Below are 9,593 nucleotides of genomic sequence, written 5' to 3'. Positions count from 1 at the left end.
AGTAAAGATGGAAGGAAGGAGGGGAGAAAAAATCCTGCTCCGTTTCGTGATCCCTATTTGATCTTCATTCCAGTGCAGTTTGGGTGAAGAATTCCAATTGTCTGTCTCAATTTGAATAAAGTATAACAAATTCTGGAATCACTGTCTGGACATTGACAAGAACAGGTTTCGAGGCTGACTTTACATATAAGCTCACCCAACATAAATAATACACAAAACAGCTCATAAACTAGCAACAAGGATGGGATTCGAACCCACGTGTGCAGAGCACAATGGATTAGCAGTCCATCGCCTAAACCTCTCGGCCACCTTGTCAGTTGCAAAGACATAGCTGTCACCTTCAGCACAGCTTCTGGCTGTGCAGCCAGCTGTGGAATGATGGAAATATATCTTCTGTAAGTAAATGAAGTTGGGAATGGAGCAGTGTGAAACATTTCCAGACCATGTCCAACACGTTTCTACTCAGTGTGAAAACCCACCACGGAAAGACTGGAACATACAATCATTTCATCACATCATGATTAACATCACTCAGACACCTGAACCATTAGGTCACTGATGAAGTCATGATGACCGAATTTCTCATGAAATGAAAACTGAACTAACTTACTGGAAGAATTGCTTTAACTCCACATGATCAGCGAGGCACAGCATCAGGCCGACTTGTCAGGTGGTGTAAACAGATATCACTGCTTCTGATCTTCACCAGAACAGAGAGTGAACTGCAACATTGATCATCAAACAGACTGTGAGAGAATACAACAGAATAAAACACATGGAGAGACACTGTGGAATAACAAATAGATTTGATTGGAATGTTGAAATTTTGATTGGAATGGATAAAACACCAGAAACAGCAGATTAAATTGGGATTCTCATCATTATATTGATCTGGGACAGAAAAGAGAAACTGATGGAAAGAAGAGAAGAAGGAAGAAAAGAAAGGATGGAACTGTTCAATCTTTTCAGTTTTTTCACTCGCCCATCAAAGCTGATAAAAAAAAGTTGCAAATAACAGAGAATTTCACCAAAAAGGGAGATTAAATGTTGCTGAAACCTTGGATCGAAGGATGCCCCAAAAGATCACCTGTTTAACTGTCTCCTCACTAGGGGATTTCAATCAGTGAGCAATATTATTCTCTACTTTTTTTGTTAATTGGTCCCAGAACTGTCACTTGGAATTAATATCTGTGTTCCGACTCCTGAATAATAAAATTGTGAGTTTCTCGATATTTTCTGGACACAGTTCCTGCTGAAAGAACTAACAACTCTTTTCTAATTTGCACAATACTCTATACACACTCATCAAGCCTGCTAAGCTAGCATCCTTGGTGCTGCTCTCTCTTCTCCCAAACTTCATCTCATGTGACTGTTCCATCATCACTCTGACAGTGGGAGGGGTTGATCCCACTATCTTCAGCATTAACCCTTTACATCCTTATACCACACTGTCTGTCCAAAAAAAATGGGTGGAGGGAACTTCCTTCATTTATCAAAACACCAACAGCAGCACAGTGGCGCAATGGTTAGCACCGCAGCCTCACAGCTCCAGCGACCAGGATTCAGTTCTGGGTACTGCCTGTGTGGAGTTTGCAAGTTCTCCCTATGTCTGTGTGGGTTTCCGCTGGGTGCTCTGGTTTCCTCCCACCTCCAAAAGACTTGCAGGTTGATAGGTAAATTGGCCATAGTAAATTGTCCCTCGTGTAGGTACGTGGTTGGAGAATGGTGGGGATGTGGTAGAGAATATGGGATTAATGTAGGATTAGTATAAATGGGTGGTTGCTGATTGGCACAGACTCGGTGGGCCGAAGGGGCTATATCTCTAAATAAGAAAAGTAAAATAAAAGCTACCAGTCGTAAATCAACTCAAACCCATTAGAGAGATAGAGGGAGACTGTCAGAGAACTTCCTGCATCCAGTCCTGACCCTGTCACACTCAGCAGCTTCTCACCCAGACCCCACTCTCATCAACACTGAACATTGTTACCGAGACCCTTCAAATACTGTTTATAAAAGGGAGAAAAATTCAAACTTTATCACAGCTAGATTGAATAGAACAAAGTTTAATATCTTCTCGTCGTCACTCGGTAACCACATGAGACAGTCCTTAAATCAGTAGCATAAATTATCAGCTGGAAGAATGTTTGTCATTGGGTTGAATCATTTCTGTGTGAGGAATGTTCCAGCATCATAAACCAGGGGAACGTGTTGACTGAGCTGTGTCTTCATCTCTTCTGGACAGTTCACCCTTCATTCTGCTCTGATTCACTTTCCCAAAGCGGATCTACAGATTCTCAAATCCGGAGACTGGGTTTTCTTATTTTGTTCCTTTTGATTTTTCTTGCTCCTGAATGATAATATATTCCAACCTCGGATCAACCTTGCCCTGTCTCCCAGTCTTGGTTAAAAGCGACAAATAACGGCAACAACATTCTGAAACAAACAACACGGTCACATTCTGCTTCAGTGAGATTAATGCTGAGGCCGTTTCTGTGTCGAATGCGATTGTGAACACATTTCTCTTAAGGAAATTGTGAGTGATCAAGTATTTGCACTGAATTTCTGTGCAAGAAGGGACAGTTTCAACCAGCCGTTCCCAAATCACTTCCTTCACAAAGACAAAGACTGTGCTGTCTTAACGTGTGAATCAACTTCACAAACAAATTTGAACTCGAAGTTCAGGAGAAGACAGAGATGTGAATGATTGACAGTGTAATCTTTAAATCATAATTTTCCGTTTCTTCGTTGAAGTGAGGCTCAACCCTAAGCCACTAGAGATCGCGGAAAGCTACAAACTTGGATCCAGAAATCAGAAAAGTAGTGAAACAGTTGGTGAGTACATTGTGACACTGAAGAATTTATCACCACATTGCAACATTGGCACATTCTTAGACCGTACATTATGAGACAGATTTGTGCTTATATTGGTGGATGAGGAAAGATACTAAACACACAAAATCCCAATTTGAGCTAGTGTGTAAGATTGCTCTTTCCACGGAGATAGCATCAAAGAATGCTCGTGAATTTCATCCTATGCCAGTGACAGTAACACACTTCAGAGGAACTTAAACACACTGGTAAAATGGGCTTTCACACAACAGATAAAATTTTACACAGAGACTTGTGAAGTGATACAGTTTGGGAGGAAGAATGAGACAATGTACACCAATCTTTTTTGATCAAGGTTTGAAAAGGTTGCTAAGAGCAAACAGGACACTTGGCTTTATTAATAGAGGCATAGAGTAAAAGCAAATAAGTTATGCTAAACCTTTATAAAACACTGGGGCTGAATGACCTACTCCTGTACCTCCACGGAAAGCTTCCACTCCAGGCTCGGACACCCTCTTCAGGATCACTCTCCATACATCCCGCCACTCCACACACGGATATCTCCCTCAGGATCAGATCACAGCTCCACAGTCCTGCCACATCCAGTTGTGAATGGTGGTGGATAATTAAATAACTAACAAGATGAGGAGGCTCCAAAAACATTCACATCCTCAATGATGGTGGTGCTGAGCATGTCAGTGCAAAAGATGAAGCTGAAGCATTTGCAACCATCTTCAGTCAGAAATATTAAGTGGATTTGATCTGTGCTAATTTCAGCTCCTCATGCTCGCTGGTGCCTTGGTTCTCTGGTGCTAATTTCAGAGTAAATCATGCAGCTTGACAATTGGAGCCAAAGAAAAAGACACAGGAGAGGTTGAAAGTGCCAAAATCTGGTATTGAACCAAGAACTGTTTAACTGTTAGTACAGCACGAACTCAACAAAGCTATTTCAACAACACACTAAAGCCACCATTCTGTCACTGCTTTGGAAGACAATATATACATTAAAGTGTTTGTAAAAAGTTACAGAACACAACATGTGAGTAATATTCCCCATTGTTTTCTCAGTACTGAGGGATTGTGAAGTGGGACACAGCCAGAAGTTCCTCTGTGCCACACTGACCCTGAGCTGTGAGTGAAATGAGATAAAGTTCAATCTTTAGCAGAGAGATTCTGGAGAGAGGTAAGAGTCCTGAATCAAGGAAAGACTTGCTGACACAATAAAATTAAAATACTGCAGATGCTGGAAATCTGAAATAAAAACAAAAAGTGCTGTAAATACTCAATAGCTCTGGCAGCATCTGTGGTGAGAGAAACAGAGTTAACGTTTCATCAGAACTGAGACGGGTTAGAAAAGAATTAGGTTTTAAACAAGTGACGGGGAGGGGCATGTGGGAGAGAACAAATAGTGCAGAGGGAAGGAGAGATTAAATAACAAAGCTGTCCTGGGACAAAGGCAAAGAGTGTGGTAATGCTTGTGGTTGCCTGACACCAGTCATGCTCTGATGTTATTGAACACAATGTTCAATTCACAAGGCTGCAGAGTGCCGAATCAAAAGGTCAGGTGCTGCTCCTCGAGCTTGGGTTGATTTTCACTGGAACACTGGAACAGGCCAAAGACAGAAATGTTGACATGAGAGCAGGGGAGAGTGTTGAAATGGCAAGCAACCCGAAGCTCAGGATCATGCTTTCGGCCTGAGCAGAGGTGTTCCATCTAATCTGCGTTTGGTCTCCCCAGTTTAGAGGAGACCGCATTGTGAGTAGTGAATACAGTATACATAATTGAAAGAAGTACAAGTAAATCGCTGCTTCACCTGAAAGGAGTGTTTGGGGCTTTAGATAATGAGCAGAGAGGAGGGAAAAGGGCAGGTATTATATCTCCTGCGATTGCATGGGAAGGTGCCTTGGGAAGGGGACGAGGTATTGGGGGTAATGGAGGAGTGGACCAGGGTGTCGCGGAGGGAACAATCCCTTCGGAATGCTGACAGGGGAGGGGAGGATGCGTTTGGTGGTGGCATCACGCTGGAGGTGGCGGAAATGGTGGAGGATGATCCTTCAGATGTGGAGGCAGGTGGGGTGGAAAGTGAGGACAAGGGGAACCCTGTCACAGATCTGGGAGGGAGGGGAAGGGGGAAGGCAGAGGTTGAGAGTCCTGTCAACTACACTGGGAGGGGGCGGGATGGGAGTAGTTGAAATCTGGTGATGTTGTTGAATTTAATTTCAAACACTCCTTGAACTCTCTGCTGATGAAGACTGAAAAAGGGAAGAACAACCACACAACAAGGGTCTCAAATCCAAGACCCTGAGATTAAAAGTCTCATGCTCTACCAACTGAGCTAACAAGGCCTGATACAGTACTTCTACTCTGTCTGTTATTGGACGGATGCAGCTGTTGGCTCCACCCCAATGGCGGGAATTTGTTCCACCAACTATGAAGCAGTTTCCTATCAATTCCCCAGATTATCAGTAAATCCACTTCCAGAAGCCCCAAAGTGTGATATATTCCTCTCACTCATCAATAATAAAACTGAAATCTTTTTACCTTCCAAATTCTGCCATCCATTTTGTCAGTATTTATTTCTCTCTCCTTTTTATTTAGTTCATGCATTTCTTCAGAATGTTTTTTTCAATTATATCTGAGGGAAGAAATGAACAGATCTGGCAGCTCAAAACTGGACATCCATGAGGCACTGTGGGCCATCAGCAGCAGCAGAATTGTCTTTCAACACAATATGTTACCTCATGGCCTGGCATATCCCTCACTCTACCATTACCATCAAGCCAAGGGAGCAATAGTGGTTCAATGAAGTGTGCAGGAGGGCATGTCAGGAACAGCACCAAGCAGACCTAAAAATGAGTGAAGCGACAACACAGGATTACTTGCATGTCATATAGCGGAAGCAGCATGCAATAGACAGAGCTGAGTGATCTCACAACCAACAGATCAGATCAAAGCTCTGCAGTCCTGCCACATCCAGTCCTGAATGGTGGTGGATAATTAAACAATTAACAGGAGGACGAGGCTCCACAAATATCCCCATCCTTAATGATAAGGGAGACCAGTATATCAGTGCAAAATACAAGGTTGAATCATTTGCAACCATCTTCAGCCAGAAGTGCCAAGTAGATGATCAATCTCGGCCTCCTCCTGAGGTCCCCAGCATCACAGGTGCCAATCTTCAGCTAAATCCACTTCACTCCACATGATATCAAGAAATGGCTGAAGGCTCTGGATACTGACAACATCCTGGCTGCAGTGCTGAAGACCTGTGCTCCAGAACTAGCCACACCGCCCGCCAAGCTACAACACTGGCATCTACCCAGCAATGTGGAAAATTGCCCAGGTATGTTCTGTATACAAAAGGCAGGACAAATCCAACCCGATCAATTCCTGCCCGATCAGCCTCCTCTTGATCATCAGTAAAGTGATGGAAGGTGTCGTTGACAGTGCTATCAAGCAGCACTTACACAGCCATAACCTACTCACCAATGCTCATTTTGGGTTCCGCCAGGGCCACTTAGTTCCTGACCTCATTATGGCCTTGGCCCAAATATGGACAGAAGAGCTGAATTCAGGAGGTGAGGTGAGGTGACAGTGACTGCTCTTGCCTAGGGCATCAAGGAGCCCTTGCAAAATTGAAGTCAATGGCAATCAAGGAGAAAAATCTCCACTGGTTGGAGTCATACCTTGCGCAAAGGAATATGGTGCTGGTTGTTGGTGGCCAATCATCTCAGTACCAGACATCGCTCAGAAGTTCCTCAGGGTAGTGTCCTCGGCCCCAACCGTCTTCAGTTGCTTCATCAAAGAACAAACAAAGAACAAAGAAAATTACAGCACAGGAACAGGCCCTTCGGCCCTCCAAGCCTGCGCCGATCCAGATCCTCTATCTAAACATGTCGCCTATTTTCTAAGGATCTGTATCTCTTTTCTTCCTGCCCATTCATGTATCTGTCTAGAATCAATAAACTTCCTTCCATCATAAGGTCAGAAGTGGAAATGTTCACTGATGATTGCAAAATGTTCAGTTGCATTAGTAACTCCTCAGATACTGAAGCAGTCCGTGTCCACATGTAGAGAGACCTGGGCAAGATTGGGCTTGGACTGATAAGTGGCAAGTAACATGCACGCCACAAAAATGCCAGGCAATGACCATTTCCAACAAGAGTGAATCTAACCATCTTCCCTTGACAGTCAATGACATTACCATTGCTGAATCCTTCACAATCAACATCCGGGGGGTTACCAATGAGCAGAAACTGAATTGGATCAGTCATATAAATACCGTAGCTACAAGAGCAGGTCAGAAGCTGGGAATTCTGTTGCAAGTAACTCACCTCCTGTCCACCATCTACAAGGCACAAGTCAGGAGTGTGATGTAATACTCCCCACTTGCCTGGATGAGTGGAGCTCCAACAACACCAAAGAAACTCAACACCATCCAGGACAAAGCAGATCACTTGATCAGCACTCCATCCACTACTTTAAATATTCACTTCCTGCACCACCAGTGAACAGTGGCAGCAGTGTGTACCATCTACAAGATGCACTGCAGCAACTCACCAAGCCTCCTTCGACAGCACCTTCCAAACCCCCAACCTCGACCACCTAGAAGGACATTGGATGAATGGGAACACCACCATCTGCAAGCTCCCCTCCAAGTTACACACTGTCCTGACTGGGAACTATATCACCATTCCTTCACTGTCACTGGATCAAAATCTTGGAACTCCCTTCCTAACAGCACTGTGGGTTTACGTACAACACATGGACTGCAGCAGCTCCAAAAAGGCAGCTCACCACCACCTTCTCAAGGGCAATTCAGGATGGACAATAAAGGCTGCGTTTGCTGACAACGCAACCACTAGGTTGCACAACTCGCTTTCTCCCCCTGCTTTGCACCGGCCGCTTCCACACTCCATAGTCGCTCGCTCCAGACCTCGCTGCTCCCCCCCCTACTTTCCTGGCTGATTGTCTCCCGATCATGTCACCCCATTCTCCAGTCGTTCGCTCACTCCCCACCCCCCTCCCCTCCAGCCACTAGCTCTAGGCTGCGCTGCTTCCCTTCTCTCGGCCACTTGCTCCCACGTTTGTCCAGTCTCCACGCGCCGCCCGAAGAAGCAAGGTGGGCTGCAAAGTGTGACGTAGGAGTGAGTAGTGAGTGGCCTAGAGGAGGGAAGTGGCACAGCCTAGAGCTAGCGGCTGGAGCGGGGGTTAGGGGGCAGAGAGCAAGCGGCCATAGAGCTGGATGACGCGAGTGGGGAACAATTGTCCAGGGGAGCATCGAGGTGTACAGCGAGCGGCTGAGGGGAGGAAGCATCGAGGCCTGGAGCGAGTTGCCGAGGGGGGAGAGCTCCAGCCTCAAAGTCTCCTATTCAGCCGCTTCCTCCAGCTGAGTGAGGGGCTGGATACTTGATGACGCTTTAGCGCACATGTGCGAAGATGGACCAAGCGCGGATATGCGATGATCTTGGCGCTGCGCAATGACATCATCCTCCACATGTGCCACTTAATCCTGGCAAGATGTAGCTGTGCCTATGCACAGCTTGGCACAGTCCGATGATGTCAGCGGGCCGCTGCGTTGACAGGAATCACATTGTGTCAGCAGTGCCCACATCCCATGAAAGAATAAAAAAGAGATTTACCACAATGGTAGCAGGGTGAGGGATTTCAGTTATGTGGAGAGATTGGAGAAGCTGGGGTTGTTCTCCTTGCAGCAGAGAAAATTCAGAAGAGATTTGACACATTTGTTCAAAATCATGAAGTTCTTCAATAGTTTAAATCAGGAGAAACTGTTTCCAGTGGTAAAAGGGTCAGTAAGCAGAGGACACAGATATCAGGTGATTGGCAGAAGAACCAGAGGTGACATGAAGAACCATTGTTTACACAGCAATGTGTTGTGATAAAGAAAGAAAAGACTTGCATTTATATAGCACCTTTCAAGACCACTGGACATATCAAAGCACTTTGTAGACAATGAAATACTTTTGAAGTGTAATCACTGATGTAATGTCAGAAATGCAGCAGCTAATACCCACAAACAGCAATGTGATAATGACCAACTGATCTGATTGAGGGGCAAATATTGATCACAACACCAGGGACAATTGCTCTTCACTTGTTTGAAATTGCAGCATGGGATCTTTTACATTCACCCAAACATGCAGACCAGGTCTTGGTTTAACATCACACCTGAAAGGCAGCACCTTCAACACCCTCAGTGCTGCACTGGAGTGTCAGCTGTGAACTCTGAACCCAGAAGCTTGTGATTTCGAGGTGAGTGTGACCAACTGAGCCATAGCTTTTACCTGAGTCTCAATCCTTCTACCAACAATTTCTATCGGGTCTGTCACGACCCCTCATGATTGTGAACACCTCTATCAAATCTCCTCTCTAAAGAGAACAACCCCAGCTTCTCCAATCTATCCACATAACTGAAATCCTAACCACATGTTGCAGAAATCGATTTTTCCTCAAGTTCCTTCTGGTTTTGTGAGTCACCTTAAATCTATAACCTTCGGTTATTGACCTTTCAGCAGTTAGAAACAGTTCCTCAGTATTTACTCTACCTCAAACCTTCAAGGAAGCTCTGCAAAGTAACTGAAAATCAAGTTGTCAGAAGTGGGATTTAAACACATGCCTCCAGTGAAAGCTGCAACCTGAACAGAGAAGCTGAAACCGCTCAGTCACCTCAACTGTTCAGACCTTTTTGACCTCGTCATCGCTTCTGTACTTTGAAAGGTTCACTCAGTTCAGGAACTTGTTC

The 9,593-nt window shown here is 44.9% G+C and overlaps 1 non-coding gene across 1 annotated transcript; it reads right to left on the bottom strand.

The window, feature by feature from the left end:
- Positions 1–233: 233 nt before the first annotated feature.
- On the bottom strand, positions 234–315 carry trnas-gcu (transfer RNA serine (anticodon GCU)). Its single transcript has one exon. It is a non-coding gene; the product is annotated as a tRNA-Ser (tRNA).
- Between the last annotated feature and the right edge of the window lie 9,278 nt (positions 316–9,593).

Source organism: Heterodontus francisci, chromosome 35 (genome assembly GCF_036365525.1).
Source record: "Heterodontus francisci isolate sHetFra1 chromosome 35, sHetFra1.hap1, whole genome shotgun sequence".
Taxonomy (NCBI): Eukaryota; Metazoa; Chordata; class Chondrichthyes; order Heterodontiformes; family Heterodontidae; genus Heterodontus; species Heterodontus francisci.
This window is presented reverse-complemented; position numbering and strand designations above follow the sequence as displayed.